Below are 17,796 nucleotides of genomic sequence, written 5' to 3' on the forward strand. Positions count from 1 at the left end.
TTTGAGTCGTTTTGTGTTTGCAGATTTGATCACCTCATCATCATTCCCTTTTCCTGATCATTTATGCAATTCTGGTCAAATTGTATGTTTCAATGACACAAAGGTAAGCTACACCAATCATTCTCCTGACCATGTCTCAGCCGCCTCCCCAAAATTGCATTCTGTTTACAAGCCCGCCAGCGATAAAAATTTTTCATGGGGGGGGGGGTTACTTTCACTCTTCAAATCCAATGATGTCACCAGAACCTGCCCCTTCTCCTCCTGCAGTCGTTGTGTTGGCAACGACTGAATATAATGACTTAGTAGTGTATAAGCAAAAAATTGATTGTGAGAGATTGAATATTCTTTGTTCAATGCCTGAAAAGATTTTACCCTTCCTCCTTCATCTAGTACATCTGTACTTCCCTTCTTCCCAACTCTTGAAGACTGGATATTGCATCCCTGGGGTGAAATCTTTCCAGTCGATATTCAGCCAATGGCAGTCAGCTTTTTTATTAAAATGTTAACTATTGACAGCTAAAATAGTCCCAGATATTCAATGCCAGGTCATGTCCAGGCACTGGCATTGAATATCTGGTGTATTTGTACCAGCACTGACCGCCAGAGGTTTATGTGAAACCCAGTCGATATTCAACCAGGCTGTCCCACCAAATTATCCAAATTCAGACAGACAACCAGGTTGCCATGTACTATGTCAACAAGCAGGGGGGCACCGGATCTCGCCCCCTGTGTCAGGAAGCCGTCAGCATGTGGCTCTGGGCTCGCCGTCACGGCATGGTGCTCCAAGCCACATATCTGGCAGGCGTAAACAACAGTCTGGCCGACAGACTGAGCAGGATTATGCAACCTCACGAGTGGTCGCTCAACTCCCGAGTGGTGCGCCAGATCTTCCAAGCGTGGGGCACCCCCTTGGTGGATCTCTTCGCATCTCGAGCGAACCACAAAGTCCCTCAGTTCTGTTCCAGGCTTCAGGCCCCCGGCAGACTGGCATCGGATGCCTTCCTCCTGAATTGGGGGGAGGGCCTGCTGTATGCTTATCCTCCCATTCCTCTGGTGGGGAAGACTTTGTTGAAACTCAAGCAAGACTAAGGCACCATGATTCTGATTGCTCCTTTTTGGCCGCGTCAGATCTGGTTCCCTCTTCTTCTGGAGTTATCCTCCGAAGAACCGTGGAGATTGGAGTGTTTTCCGACCCTCATCACGCAGGACGAAGGGGCTCTTCTGCATCCCAGCCTCCGGTCCCTGGCTCTCACGGCCTGGATGTTGAGAGCGTAGACTTTGCCTCTTTGGGTCTGTCAGAGGGTGTCTCCCGCATCTTGCTTGCTTCCAGGAAAGAGTCCACTAAGAGGAGTTACTTCTTTTTATGGAGGAGGTTTGCCGTCTGGTGTGACAGCAAGGCCCTAGATCCTCGCTCTTGTCCTACACAGACCCTGCTTGAATACCTTCTGCACTTGTCTGAGTCTGGTCTCAAGACCAACTCTGTAAGGGTTCACCTTAGTGCAATCAGTGCATACCATTACCGTGTGGAAGGTAAGCCGATCTCAGGACAGCCTTTAGTTGTTCGCTTCATGAGAGATTTGCTTTTGTCAAAGCCCCCTGTCAAGCCTCCTACAGTGTCATGGGATCTCAATGTCGTTCTCACCCAGCTGATGAAACCTCCTTTTGAGCCACTGAATTCCTGCCATCTGAAGTACTTGACCTGGAAGGTCATTTTCTTGGTGGCAGTTACTTCAGCTCGTAGAGTCAGTGAGCTTCAGGCCCTGGTAGCCCAGGCCCCTTACACCAAATTTCATCATAACAGAGTAGTCCTCCGCACTCACCCTAAGTTCTTGCCAAAGGTCGTGTCGGAGTTCCATCTGAACCAGTCAATTGTCTTGCCAACATTCTTTCCCCGTCCTCATTCCTGCCCTGCTGAACGTCAGCTGCACACATTGGACTGCAAGAGAGCATTGGCCTTCTACCTGGAGCGGACACAGCCCAACAGACAGTCCGCCCAATTGTTTGTTTCTTTTGATCCCAATAGGAGGGGAGTGGCTGTGGAGAAACGCACCATATCCAATTGGCTAGCAGATTGCATTTCCTTCACTTACGCCCAGGCGGGGCTGGCTCTTGAGGGTCATGTCACGGCTCATAATGTTAGAGCCATGGCTGCGTCGGTAGCCCACTTGAAGTCAGCCTCTATTGAAGAAATTTGCAAAGCTGCGACGTGGTCATCTGTCCACACATTCACATCTCATTACTGCCTGCAGCAGGATACCCGACGCGACAGTCGGTTCGGGCAGTCAGTTCTTCAGAACCTGTTTGGGCTTTAGGATCCAACTCCACCCCCCAAGGGCCCTGTTTGTTCTGTTCCAGGCTGCACTCTCAGTTAGTTGGTAAATTTTTTAGGTCAATCTCAGTTATGTCCTCGCCGTTGCGAGGCCCAATTGACCATGGTTGTTGTTTTGAGTGAGCCTGGGGGCTAGGGATACCCCATCAGTGAGAACAAGCAGCCTGCTTGTCCTCGGAGAAAGCGAATGCTACATACCTGTAGAAGGTATTCTCCGAGGACAGCAGGCTGATTGTTCTCACAAACCCGCCCGCCTCCCCTTTGGAGTTGTGTCTTCCCTTGTATTGTCTTGCTACATACTGGACTGGCCGGCTCGAGCCGGTTTCGGGCGGGAAGACGGCCGCGCGGGCGCGCGAGGACTAGCAAAGGACTTTTAGTGAAGATTCCGATTGGAGGGGCTGCCGTGGACGTCACCCATCAGTGAGAACAATCAGCCTGCTGTCCTCGGAGAATACCTTCTACAGGTATGTAGCATTCGCTATCTGCCATTTGAGTACCCAGTCTTCTAGTCTTGCAAGGTTCTTACTCAATTTCTCACAATGCACTTGTGATTTACATAAGAGTAGCTATACTGGGTCAGACCAGTGGTCCATCTAGCCCAGTATCCTAGAAACATAGAAACATGACGGCAGATAAAGGCCATATGACCCATCCAGTCTGCCCATCCTCTGTAACCCCTAATTCTTCCTGTTCCTATGCGATCCCACATGCTTATCCCATGCCTTTTTAAATTCTGGAACAGTCCTCGACTCCACCACCTCCACCGGGATGCCATTCCACACCTCCACCACCCTTTCTGTGAAATAATACTTCCTTAGGTTACTCCTAAGCCTATTCCCTCTTAAATTTGTCATATGCCCCCTCATTCCAGAGCTCTCCTTCATTTGAAAAAGGCTCTCTTCCTGTACATAAATGCCCTTGAGATATTTAAACGTTTCTATCATGTCTCCTCTCTCCCTCCTCTCTTCCAGCGTATACATGTTGAGGTTCATAAGTCTGTCCCTATAATTTTTGCATTCAAGACCGCTTACTAATTTTATAGCCGCCCTCTGGACCGACTCCATCCTGTTTATATCTTTCCGTAGGTGCGGTCTCCAGAACTGCACGCAGTAGTCCAAATGTGGCCTCACCAGAAACGTATACAACGGCACTATCACCTCCTTTTTCCTACTGGTCATGCCTCTCTTTATGCACCCAAGCATCCTTCTGGCTTTGGTCGTCGCTTTTTCTACCTGTTTGGAAGCTTTAAGGTCATAAGACACAATCACCCCCAAGTCTACTACTACTTATCATTTCTATAGCTGTACTAGACGTACGCAGCGCTGTACACTTGAACATGAAGAGACAGTCCCTGCTCAACAGAGCTTACAATCTAATTAGGACAGACAAGCAGGACAAGCAAGAGATAAGGAAATATTAAAGTGAGATGACATTTAGTGCTGATCTTGTAAGAATCAAAAAGATAACAAAGCCTGAAATGGAAGTCCCGCTCTTCCTTCGTACACTGAAGCACTTCACCCCCTATACTGTACCATTCCCTCAGATTTTTGCGACCCAAGTGCATGACCCTGCATTTTTTGGGATTAAACCTTAGTTGCCAAATATTGGTCCATTCCTCTAGTTTCGCTAGGTCCTTCCTCATGTCTTTCACACCCTCCAAGATGTCCACCCTGTTGCAGAGTTTAATATCATCCGCAAAGAGACAAACCTTACCAGACAGCCCTTCCGCAATATCGCTCACAAAGACGTTAAAAAGAGCTGGCCCTAGGATCGATCCCAGCGGTACTCCACTGACGACATCCTTTTCTTCAGAGCAAGCTCCATTTACCACTACCCTTTGTCTCCTACCATTCAACCAATTTTTTTTTTTTTTTTCATTTTAATTATTTATTCATTTAAAATATCATACAAGAAACAATCTTGTTTTGGAAAGCATCCAGTAAATAAGAAATTACATATAATAATAAAAAGAAAAATTAGCAGGAAGCATGACGCTCAAGTCCATAAATTGAGATTCAAGAATTCGGAAATAGGAGAAAGAAAAAAAATAAAATAGAAGGAAAATTAAACATGTAGGATTAAGCATTCTCTGTTAAGTAGGGTTAATATATCTTCTTTAGCGCTTTTCCTGTTTCGCTGAGGTTACAAGTGCTGAGACATGGACAGGTTCTGTAAACACATATTTCTTCCCCTCAAGCCTTATTATGCACTTGCAGGGGTATCTTAAAAAAAAGGTACCCCCCAAGTGCAAAACTTCAGGCCTAAGGAGCAAAAATTGTTTCCTCCGTCTTCCTGTCTCCTTTGAGACATCAGGAAAAAGCAATATATTAAAACCTAAAAAAGGTTTTTCTTTATTCCGGAAAAACAGACGGAAGATCTAATCTTTGTCAGGCAATAATGCAACAGTCGCCACGAGAGTGGCGGCTGTTGCCAATTCAGAGTCAGAGGATTCAAGCAAAAGAGAGACCTCTAAAGGCTGTTCAAGCGGATTCAAGTCTTTCCCTGGAATATAATAAACTTGAGAGAATGGTGGTAAATTCTGAACTGGTATATTCAAAACAGTATGTAGGTAACGTTACCATTCAACCAATTTTTAACCCAATCAGTTACTCTAGGTCTCATACCGAGGGCACTCAATTTATTTATCAGTTGCCTTTGTGGAACCGTGTCATAGGCTTTGCTGAAATCCAAGTATACCACATCAAGCGCCCCTCCCACATCCAACTGTTTGGTCACCTAGTCGAAGAAGACAGTCAGATTCGTCTGACACGACCTGCCACTAGTGAAGCCATGCTGCCTCGGGTCCCGCATTCCATGTAGTTCAAGAAATCTCACAATCCTCCTCTTTAGAACCCCTTTAGCCTTTGTTTTCTGCAGCCCTACCCCCCGGTCTTTCATTCGTTAACACAGAGCTAAAATAATTGTTAAGCAGTTCAGCTTTATTCTTATCATCATCCACATGTTTCTCTCCCTCAGCTTTGAGTCTCACAATGCTATTATGGCACTTCCTCTTGTCACTTACATATCTGAAAAAGGTCTTGTCCCCCAATTTTACCATATTAGCTATCTTTTCCTCCATTTGCTGCTTCGCTTTCCTGATAGCTTTTCCAGCTTCTCTTCGCTTATTTAGGTATTCCCTCTTGTCTTCATCTTTCTGAGTCGTCTTATTACGTGCAAAGGCTAGCCTCCTTACCCTTATCTTTTCAGCTACTACATTCGAGTACCAGAGAGGCCTTCTTTTCCTTTTCCTTTTATGTAATTTTCTAACATAAAGGTTAGTTGCCTTTAATATAGCTCCTTTCAGTCTTGTCCATTGCTGTTCTGCAACCTTCAGCTGTTCCCATCCCGCTAACTGTTCCTTGAGAAATTCCCCCATCTCGGCAAAGTTCGTTCCTTTGAAATCCAGGACCTTCAGTCTCGAATGAGCCCTCTCTTCTGTTTTAATATTGAACCATACCATACAATGATCACTAGATGCCAAATGGTCTGTCACCTTGACATCAGAAACGTACTCTCCATTCTTAAGCACCAGGACCAGAACAGCTCTATCCCGCGTCGGTTCCGTTACCCACTGCTGGAACAATTCTTCCTGTAGGGAATCTAAGATCTCTTTGCTTCTAGACTGTTTTCCAAACAGTGGCCAAGTCAGGTCACAAGTATCTGGCAGAAACCCAAATTGTGGCAATACTCCATACTACAAATCCCAGGGCAAGCAGTTGCTTCCCATGTCTGTCCCAATAGCAGACTATGGACTTTAACTCCAGGAATTTGTCCAAACCTTTTTTTAAACTGAGATACGCTAACCGCTGTTACCACATCATCTGGCAAAGAGTTCCAGAGCTTTAACTATTCGTTGAGTGAAAAAATATTTCCTTCTATTTGTTTTAAAAGTATTACCATGTAACTTCCTCAAGTGTTCCATAGTCTTTGTACTTTTGGAATGAGTAAAAAATTAGCAACTTTGAGTCGTTTTGTGTTTGCAGATTTGATCACCTCATCATCATTCCCTTTTCCTGATCATTTATGCAATTCTGGTCAAATTGTATGTTTCAATGACACAAAGGTAAGCTACACCAATCATTCTCCTGACCATGTCTCAGCCGCCTCCCCAAAATTGCATTCTGTTTACAAGCCCGCCAGCGATAAAAATTTTTCATGGGGGGGGGGTTACTTTCACTCTTCAAATCCAATGATGTCACCAGAACCTGCCCCTTCTCCTCCTGCAGTCGTTGTGTTGGCAACGACTGAATATAATGACTTAGTAGTGTATAAGCAAAAAATTGATTGTGAGAGATTGAATATTCTTTGTTCAATGCCTGAAAAGATTTTACCCTTCCTCCTTCATCTAGTACATCTGTACTTCCCTTCTTCCCAACTCTTGAAGACTGGATATTGCATCCCTGGGGTGAAATCTTTCCAGTCGATATTCAGCCAATGGCAGTCAGCTTTTTTATTAAAATGTTAACTATTGACAGCTAAAATAGTCCCAGATATTCAATGCCAGGTCATGTCCAGGCACTGGCATTGAATATCTGGTGTATTTGTACCAGCACTGACCGCCAGAGGTTTATGTGAAACCCAGTCGATATTCAACCAGGGCCCGTATAATGATCAGTAAAATGGCAGTAGATAAATGGTAGATGCAAAAAGGACAAAATGAAGTTGTTTCCACCACAACCAAATCGAAGTCCGTGATTATATATAAAACACTCAAATATATAATTCTTATTCTTGTCTGAATTCTCTGTTTAAAAAAAATGTTTTCATTGATAAAAGGATGTCGGAGAATAAAATTTAGGGTAATTGGACCTCATATAGGTTCTGTCTATTCCTACCCTTTTTCAGTTCACAGTCATATGTCCTTTTTATCTCATGCATCCAGCACCAAGAAAGTGACAATATAGTTACGTGTGTCTTTGTTTTAAACTCATAACAAAATATAATGGTAAATCCACACAAAAAGACATGGCATGACATCTTAATCAGCACTAAAAATTTGTTTGCAGGTACTCTCTTTGTCTACCTTTTTTTCACCTGGGGCAATGGGAGGTTAAGTGACTTGAATAGAGACATAAAGAGCCACAGTAGGAATCAAACCCAGATCCCCAGGTTCTCAGTCCACTGCAGAAACCATTAGGCTAGTCCTCTACTGTGAGGATGGATAGATTTTCAGAGAGTTTGGCAGCCAAATAGTAGCAATATTCCATGTTATCAATCTCAGGGCAAGCAGTGGCTTCCCCCATGTCCATCTCAATAACAGACTATGGACTTCCTCCAGGAACTTGTCCAAACCTTTCTTAAACCCAGATACGCTAACCATGTTACCACATCCTCCGGCAATGAGTTCCAGAGCTTAACTATTCGTTGAGTGAAAAAATATTTCCTCCTATTTGTTTTAAAACTATTTCCTTGTAATTTCACTGAATGTCTCCTAGTCTTTTTACTTTTTGAAAGAGTAAAAAATCGATTCACTTTTACCTATTCTACACCACTCAGGATTTTGTAGACCATAATCATATCTCCCTCCCTTCAGCCATCTCTTTTCCAGGCTGAAGAGCCCTAACCTCTTTAGCCTTTTCTCATGTGAGAGGAGTTCCATCCCCTTTATCATTTTCGTTGCTCTTTTTTGAACCTTTTCTAATTTTGCTTTATATTTTTGGAGCTATGCAAACCAGAATTGAATGCAGTATTCAAGGTGAGGTCACACCATGGAGCAATACAGAGTCATTATAGCATTCTTAGTCTTATTTACCATCCCTTTCCTAATAATTCCTAGCATCTTGTTTGCTTTTTTGGCCTCCAACCTACACTGGGCAGAAGATTTCAGTGTATTGTTTACAGTTACACCTAGATGTTTTTCTTGGGTGTTGACTTCCAAGGTGGACACTAGCATCAGGCAACTGTGATTTGGATTATTCATCCCAATGTACACCACTTTGCATTTGTCCACATTAAATTTAATCAGCAATTTCCTAAGGTCTTCCTGCAGTTTTTCACAGTGTTTTAACAACTTTGAATAGTTTTGTGTCATCTGCAAATTTAATCACCTCATTTGTCATTCTGATTTCCAGATCATTTATAAATATGTTAAATAGCACTGGTCCCAGTACAGATCCCGGTGGCACTCCTCCCTCCTCCATTGAGAAAAATAGCCATTTAACCCTACCTTCTGTTTTTTGTTCAGTAACCAATTCCTAAGATTTCCCTTGTTTGAATCCATGGTGACTCTATCCCATTAAATCATGTTGTGTTCTGCAACATTGCTAAATGTTTGAAATAATAGAGACCTATATTATATTATGTGCTGCAGAGTTACGTCTCGCCTTCTTTTGATTATTGTAATGCTTTGTTGTGCGGCTTGCCGCGTAAAACTTTGCAGGCCTTGCAGGTTACACAGAACTCTGCTGCATGGGTTGTTTAGAGTTTGGGTCTGGAGGCACATATTACGCCTCAGTTGAGGTTGTGGCCTGTGGTGCAGCGTATTGAATTTAAACTTTTGTTATTTGGTGTTTCAAGTGCGGCAGGCTGTTGCTCCTGAGGCCTTAGTGTGCAGTTTGCAGTCTTATTGTCTGATCTTCTTGGGTATTACGGTCTAAAAATCAGAATTTATTGGTCATTCCATCTTTTCATATGGTACGTTTGGAGGAAATTCATAGTCAAGTTTTTTTTTAAATTGCTGGTCTTCATTTGTGGAATTTGTTACCATTGGTTATGCGCCAGTCGGGATCTGTTCCGCAGTTCAAGAAATTACTAAAAATCTGGCTATTTTCTAGGGCATTTGGCTGATGGGGGTTCTGAGTTGGTAGAGTTTGTGATTTGTAAGATTGTGTATTGTTTGTGGGGTTTTTTGATGAATGTTTTATTGTACCTCGCCTAGATGTTTGGATAGGTGGGTTATAAATGTAATAAATAAAATATATAATAGAGAAATGACTAAATTAAGTGTAGGAGTGAGAGATGCTTGACTTGCTGAAGACACAGAACAATGGAGGGGGAGGGGATGGTGGAGAGGGGGGTGATAAAGAGAAATGAAATTGTCTTTCTTTTGTAAGTTGAAAACTGTAATTGTGATTGATGAGTGATGAATGGAAGAAAAAAGTATATGCTGCTCTTCCTTGCTTTTGATAATTTAGAATTTGTGATGTTCTTGAAGTTTTGATATAAAGAGAATTTATTGAAAAAAAAAACCACACACACAAACACTGATAAACACATGAGTTTAATCAGTGATCCATTGTCATCTGTGTTTATCTATCTATCTATCTATCTTGGTCTCAAAAAAAGTACAAAACATTTTATGCTGCTTATCCCAGAAATAGTGGATTTTCCTCAAGTCCAATTTAATAATGGTCTATGGACTTTTCCTTTTTCTATCTCTCTATCTATCTATCGCCTGCTATTCATTGTTAGCTTTTTAAAGTGTGAATTTATACCATAATGTTTTATGGTACCTGATTAATTTGAGATTCTATTTTAGTTTTGCTTTGAACTAAGCCAGTGAGGGGTAGGGAGGAGGGGTGGCATCTTGAATGGAGAATTGACTAATGTCCTGCTGCTCTAACTGCCTTTCATAAGCACAATTCTAGCTCTGGAGAGACACAAGTGTAAATTCCTTTCAACCTACTATTGCTCCCTTTCCCATGGTTGCAACAAGTGCATGGTTTCCTCAGAGGCAGGCTGCAGAAGAGAAGAGGCTGGTGCCGGCAGCAGGGCAGCACAAGGTAATCGCTGTCGCCGCCACCTTTTGGAAAATGTGAAAAGAAGGTAAACTTGGGGAAGGGGGTGGAGGAAGGAAGGGGGGGGGGAGATGCTAGACTGTGGCCGGGGGGGCTGGGGGAATGGCGGCCACTGGGCCCTGCCTCTGGCGGCATCTTGCCTTTGCCTGCCCCTGTGTTTAGGTAGTGCCATTCGATATTCACGTATAATTTCAGATATACGTTAGATATTTCAAGTTAAACCTGCGATTCGTATGTGCCACCTAATCATATACTGACAGAGATTCAGAGGATTTAGCCAGGCATGATAGACTGATGCAGGCAACTCTCGTAACACACTTTGCAGCTTTTCCAAATGACTGACTGCTAATGGGCAAAACCTTTTATAATTTTGTGTTCATATACCAGTGCTGGAAGGCTTTTCATAGTCTATTTACTGTATATCAGTATACCTTGATAGCTCATCTACAAGGCAAATGCAGTGCAGCTGGATCTTTCAAAACCTTTTTTCCTAATGAAAAAGTCATTTCTCTCTGTGTTTTGACTTTTCGTGGTGTGAGCATACTTTGTTGTATGGAATTTTGAATGCAGTTTTGCAGTTTCTTCTGAAGTCATTGGGTCCTAGGGCCCTGTGTTCGGAAAACAGATTACCCAGCTACATGAGCTATCTAGGTGAAAATAACACTATTTGTTTGAGGTCTGCTGGAACTTTCAGTAACGGTAACTTTTGAAGGCCAGAAGACAATCTGACAACCCTGCTAAATAATTATGAGCATGCATCAGAATAAAAGCTCTGAAGAGAAAGCCAGGTGCCAGTATTAAGATTCATGCACTTAGTACCAGAACGGCTCAAGTGCAGAAAATGCTGAATTTTAAACAAATCCGAGAGGTCTTTGTTAAAGCTCTTACAACTTTAGAAGCTTTCCTCTAGAACCGAAGTAATATAATATACTACAATGAGACTAATCAGTTTCAGCTTTAAAAATTGTATACAACAAATAAGTTCACAATTGTATTAGTCTAAGCTTAAGGGAATTGCAAAATGAATTCTGTTTACAGAGAATGTTAAAATACATCAGTTATCTTATTGAAAACTTGCTGAAATACAATTAAATAGCAAGTGTTTTGGATAAAAGATGCATAGTCAGTAATAATTCAAGCTAACAGTTTACACAGTTTTAAGTGTCTACATTAAATATTTGTATTACATAATAAACAAGGAATTTCAGCTTTTATTACATTTTCAAGAGACAGCACATGGCTGTAAAGTAAATTTTATATTTGCAATATTTAGTAGCAGTAACAAAGTTAAGCTCTGTGGGAGTAATTCTATAAAGTGGGTGCTAACATTGACACACTGATTACATGTGTAACCCCCCTGTTTACTAAGCCACGCAGCAGCGCCGACACAGCCCGTTCAAAGTGAATGGACTGTGTCGGCATTAGTGCACGGCAGCCGCTAGCGTGCGGCTTAGTAAACGGGGGAGGGGGGGTAAATGTTTAGAATAAGGGCATGTATGTGTGCAAATAGCAACCCTTCACCTAAGCACTATTCTGTAAATATCTGCTTATCTTCATAGCATGGATTTTACAAGTAGGCATACACGTAGGTGTAGCCTTAGCAGGAGTCCCATATACCCGACATTTATGTGCGAGCACTTAAACCAGTTCTTTGGATGGCATAAGCGTTTGTTCTTAAATTAAAGGTGCATATTTCACCTGGCGTTAGTATTCTAGAAAGGAAAGTAATGGCATACTTTCCTTTATCAAATGAGTGTCTATTTATAGAATTACCCCTATATCTGAATCTGCTTTTGAAATGATAATGATTTTGCTGTATGCAGGGTGATCAGGTACAGAAAAGAATTTGTGATGAGAATTATTCTTTTTTAATATCCTCTTTTCAGTGTGTCAAATAGAATAATCATCACCTACGAATCGGTTGCAAAACTTTGCACCAGGCGAAATGAATGTTTGACAAGAGACCTGAAATAAAATTAGTTTTCATGCTTGTATTTGTGGCAACGGATGTTATGGCCTGTCATTGTAGAGCTCTGTTGGTTGAAAAGAATTTTCATTAAGAGAGCATTTTAATTGTTGAACTGAGCTATATCAATGGCTGTAGGTGGCACTTGGATGCCTATAAAAGAGACTACTGCTAGGGGCCATGCTGGCCATTTTGGATATCAGTGCAGTCCTGGGCAGGAGCAGAGGGAGACCACTCCCACCTGGGACCACTGAACATCAGTGAGGACCCTTGGGTAGGACATGGGGGAGGGGCAAAATTTGGAAGGGCCCTTGTGCTTGGGTGGGGTGGTGTATTAGATGAGGAGGGACGGGATTTCAGCTTATGGGAGATGGGATCTGTGTAGGTATGTTGAAAGGGGAAACAGATAAGGGAGTGTCTGAGGAAGGGAGGGGGGGAGATGCACAAGGGAAGAAGAATTGTTGAGGGGCTGCACCACTGTGGCAGCTGCTGTTTATTTCTGTGTGGGTTTGCACCACGTTGCATGCGTCACTCGTATAACCCTGGTCGCGACAAAGTGTACGGGCTCTAGCTAGCTCATTGCGGGTCTAGGGGCAACCTGAGACCAGGGCCACAAAGAATGATCTAATTTCTACTCATTAATAAATTCAGTCTTATCTCTCACACTCAAGTTTGGGCATAGGCTGGGGCCGGATAAAAATCTGGAAGGCAGTAGGGTTTTGACAGGGCTGCCAAGAGACTAAGCCGGGCCCGGGGCAAGGCCGCCCCGCCTCCGCCCCCCCCCCCCCCCCACCGCCGCTGCCCAGATCGCCTCTCTTCGGGCCTTCCCTCCCTGTGTCCTGCCCTCGTCTGATGTAACTTCAGTTTCCGCGAGGGCGGGACACAGGGAGGGAAGGCCCGAAGGGAGGCGATCTGTGACTGCTGCTTCGAATGAAGGGGGCCCGGAGCCGAGGAGGCAGGCAGGTGAGCCCTGGAACTGCAGCGCCGGCGGCCTAACCCCAGTGCCGGGCCCGGGGAATTTTGTCCCCCCTGCCCCCCCTTTCAGCGGCCCTGGGTTTTGAGCTGGGGCTTTATTTCTCTTTCACTTTTTTTTTTTTTCCTTTTCGAGTCTGGGAGTAAATGAATTCCACTCTCACCCAAAGAAAAAAAAGACTCCAGTCCAGAGAGTTGTGCAAAAATAACCAAGCCTTATTGAAAATTCTGCAAGAGACAGCTTAAGTTTTCCTTGAACCAATAGTCAATTTGTAATCCAATTTGATATCAGACGCAAACTATAAATCCAGAGCAACTTGGGGAGTGGAGGAGTAGCCTAATGGTTAGTGGCGACCTGGGTTTGATTCCCATTGTAGCTCCTTGTGATCTGAACAAGTCACTTAACCCTCCATTGCCCCTGGTACAAAACTTAGATTGTGAGCCCTCTAGGGACAGAGTAAGTACCTGCATATAATGTGTACAGTGCTGTGTATGTCTAGTGGTGCTATAGAAATGATTAGTAGTAGTAGGATATCGTGTGTCTTCTTCGAAGCAGTTTTATGATCCTACAGTATATGCATATGTATAGCTCCTCCTGTTCATATCCATCCGTCCTGGGTGAAAACAATCTAAGGCTGTGCCTGCAGCACTTGGGATCTTCCTTTGGATCAGACCTCCCTGTCTGTCCACTCCTCTCCTCCAAAAGAGTACCTCTCCGGGCTGCCACTTTTGGCTCCGCATAGCTCTTCAGTATTCCTGCTCCTAGGCTGGGATCCCCTGTTTCCTACCTGGAGCACTCCTCCTTCTCATGGTTAATGCTGGAGTTTGCAAAAACCACCTCTTTGGTCAGCCTTAGTTTCTTGAACTAGGGTTACCATATGGCTCCAGAAAAAAGGAGTACAGATTGAGCCAGTCTGGGTTTTACTTCCATTGCTTTCAATGGAAGCAAAACCCAAACTGGATCAATGTGTCCTCCTTTTTCTGGAGCCATATGGTAATCCTACTTGAACCCATCCAGGACTTCCCCTCTCCTCCAAGGGTCCTGTGGATAGGCAACCAAAGACCTCGCACGCTCCCAATCAACATTATTTAACTCCTAACTCCACCCTCATTGCCACTCAACAATCAGAAACATTTCTCTTCAACTTATCCAGGAACCCACCCCCCTGGGCTGGATCCTTTACCACCCACAACCTCGGAACCCTCCCCTCAGAGATTCTGGAGAGTTCTCTCAAGATATCTCTTAGTAATCCCCCATTATAATGGGGGATTACACATGCTAACATGGGGCCTCTATATTAAGTATCTGCCCTGTTAGAAATTGCAGGGCAGATACTGGGTACACCCCCTGCATTTACCCTGCAGACCTTGCAATTAACAGTGCTCTGTTTTTTTTTTGCAGCTAATGTGCAGTAAGTGCAAAAACCTACCACACTTTAGTAAGTTAGAAAGATACTAGAATACTTGGTTTAAAATTAATCACACAAGTAGCTGGAACACTGATTTTAGAGCTTTGCATTACATTTATATTATTTGACCTTACTTAACATTCTCTGAGGACCTTCTTTGTGAAACTGCAGCTTGACAGAATGTTCAAACCATTTGTTTTCTGCAGGAGCAAATGGTTTGAGGGAAAACCTATAAAAATAAAGGCCAGCAGTGTTTGTGAATGGAATGAGAATATGCTCAGCTTATGCAGTTTAACTCTGAAAAATACTTCATGGTAATAATAGGGTTACCATATTTGGTCCTCCCAAAAAGAGGACACATGCCCTGCCCCACCACACCCCAACTCCGCCCCATCATATATCACCCCACCCCTTTCACCCCCCGTCCCCCCACCCCCAAGGGTATCCTATCCCCTAGTACCCTCCCCTTACCTTACTCTGGTGCCCTGGTGGTCTAGTGACCTCTTCGGGGCAGGAAAGAGCCTCCTCTTTCCTGCCCAGAGCACTGCCATGCATTGTCTGACTTCCCCTTGCAATGCTGATGGTCCTAGCGCCGATTCAAAATGGCCACCGAGAGTTGAAGCGGCCTCGAGTAAGGTAAGGGGAGGGGATAGGACACCATTAGGCCCACCCACCAGCCTGCCCATTTGTCCGGAAATCTTGGACAAATAGGCAGGCTGGAGAAACCCACCCGGTTGCCTGGCCATGTCCTCAAAAAGCGGACATGTCCGGGTAAAACCGGACATATGGTAACCCTAAATAATATGAAATTCTTATTAATGTTTGCTATACTTAGTAGGCAGGCTAGTAAAGTCAGTGAATTGAGTTAATACACATAGGGGCCTTTTTATTAAAATATGGTAAAGGTTTGTGCTTACCTCATTGTAATTGCCAAGACTCTGTGGGGGGAATTTCCAGCACTGCCTATACAGTTAATGCAAATAAAATACACTTAGTGTATGTTAACTGCACTGCAGGTAATGCAGGTACACATCACCACCTACTGAGGTGGCATTAATGTTCGGTATTTTCTGCTGCGTTATTATGTGGTACCATACTGCGTGGTAAGTGCATCTTATTCTGCGTTTCATGGTTAATGTAGGAATTAGTGTGCTGCAACCCCCTGATTCTATAAAAGTTGCCAAAAATGGCGCGTGTGCAATTTAATTTAATAACAATCTAATTAGCACCAATAATTGGCTTTTTTAACAAGAACTTATTGGCACTAATTAGGTTTAATTGGCATTTACTCGCAGGTAACAAAAAAAAAGGGGGGTGCTGAAATAGGAGGGTTACAGGCAGAATGAGGGCATTCCCAGCATTTACACGCATTGTTATTGATGGGAACCCTGAGATATTGAGAGCTAAATGTTAAACGGTGAAATAGGCTGAAAAATGTAGCAAATTCCTACTTGCTGAATTAGCATCATTAAACCTGCTTTGCAAGTATTGTTCTACAAACATCATAGAAAAACATGGATATGTGTCCAATTTAGGTGCATACATTTTCATCACGTTTCAGTTGGTGCAATGACTGTACCTGTTAGGCACGATTCCCGGGCTTAAGTGCTATTCTATTGCTAAGCTTAACTTTAAGCGAGACAAATAGAATAGTGCTTTTTTTTGTGTGCCATATATAGAATTGGACCCTAAAGGGGTAATTCTTTAAGGAACCACTTAGCTTTAGGCAGCAGGAACACATGTAAATGCTGGTATTCTAGTCATTTACGCATGTATGTGAACACATACACAGGTTAGTTTTTAATTCCCGGAAAACATTAAAACTTAACCTGTTTAAAAAGGCATACCCTGCTGACCCAACATAAATGCCTGATCTCTGCAGCACAGCAAACCTAAAGTAGGGGATGTAGCTCAGTGGTAGAGCGCATGCTTTGCATGTATGAAGCCCCGGGTTCAATCCCCGGCATCTCCACTCTATTTAAGCTGAAATTGGGTGGCGGGGGGAAGAGGGGTTGGTGGTTGAGAGGCTAGGATGGGGGAGGGCAGACTTATAAGGGGTCTGTGCCGGAGCCAGTGATGGGAGGCGGGACTGGTGGTTGGGAGGCGGGAAATACTGCTGGACAGACTTATACGGTCTGTGCCCTGAAAAAGACAGGTACAAATCAAGGTAAGGTATACACATATGAGTTTATCGTGGGCAGACTAGATGGACCGTGCAGGTCTTTTTCTGCCGTCATCTACTATGTTACTATGTTAGTAGACATAACACAACTCTTCCGTTATACATAGTAACATAGTAGATGACGGCAGAAAAAGACCTGTACAGTCCATCCAGTCTGCCCAACAAGATAATTCATATGTGCTACTTTTTGTGTATGCCTTACCTTGATTTGTATCTGTCTTTTTCAGGGCACAGACCGTATAAGTCTGCCCAGCACTAACCCCGCCTCCCAACCACCAGCCCCGCCTCTGCTGTGCCACATGAACTTGATCTCACCACAACATCACTTTGTATTTGTTCACACCGGAGTCTGCAAACGCACTCTCTGGTACTATGTAAGCCACATTGAGCCTACAAATAGGTGGGAAAATGTGGGATACAAATGTAACAAATAAAATGAATAAAGTAAATGAGCAGTTAAAGAAAGCACCTAGATATGATGGCACGTGCATTGTAGGTGGGCATTCACATAGGTGGAGTTTGGGCAGAGTGGGTGGGGCGCATACTTTCATGCATGCTCTGTAAAATCTGATAATCTTTCTGCAGTCTTTTGCAATCTGGGTGCTGTAATATTTTGCACCTTAACATAGGCATAATTTTGACTTCTTACACTAGTAGTCTATAAAGAAAAAATAGCAACTACTTTTCAAGTTTATTTATATCTTGATATATGACCCTAGAGCAAACTGTCTGAGTGGTTCACAATATAATAATACAATTCTCAGAATGTAAAAGGAACAAGAAATATTGACAGAAACACACACACACACACACACACACACACACACACACACACACACACACACACACACACACACACACACACATATGATGACAGGGAGCCCACTGCAAACAAAGTGTCGTCAAGTCAGAAACATCTCAAAATAAGAATGTTTTTAATTCTAATGTAAAAATGTTGAATGACAGAGCCTTAATCTTAAGGATAGTGGTAAAGATTTTCTTTATAGCATAGACTTCAAACAGTCAAGCTCCTATCACCTAAATCCAGATGCTTCCTTAGGGCATGTGCCAAATTGACCCTACTGCCGGGGTAGCGTGGGCCCGGCAGTAGTTCCGAAGTTTCCCACAGTAGAAAATAATTTTCTGCCGCAGGGGGCGTTCCCGGCGGAAATTGGCATGAGTAGCGTGTGATGCCTTACTGC

The 17,796-nt window shown here is 43.4% G+C and overlaps 1 protein-coding gene and 1 non-coding gene across 2 annotated transcripts in view; both read left to right on the forward strand.

The window, feature by feature from the left end:
• The window catches only part of PELI2 (pellino E3 ubiquitin protein ligase family member 2), a 193,350-nt gene that overhangs the window by 106,725 nt on the left and 68,829 nt on the right, over window positions 1-17,796 (forward strand). The gene's annotated exons all lie outside the window — the stretch shown is intronic.
• Window positions 16,313-16,384, forward strand: TRNAA-UGC. The gene has a single exon. It is a non-coding gene; the product is annotated as a tRNA-Ala (tRNA).

Source organism: Microcaecilia unicolor, chromosome 9, assembly GCF_901765095.1.
Source record: "Microcaecilia unicolor chromosome 9, aMicUni1.1, whole genome shotgun sequence".
Taxonomy (NCBI): domain Eukaryota; kingdom Metazoa; phylum Chordata; class Amphibia; order Gymnophiona; family Siphonopidae; genus Microcaecilia; species Microcaecilia unicolor.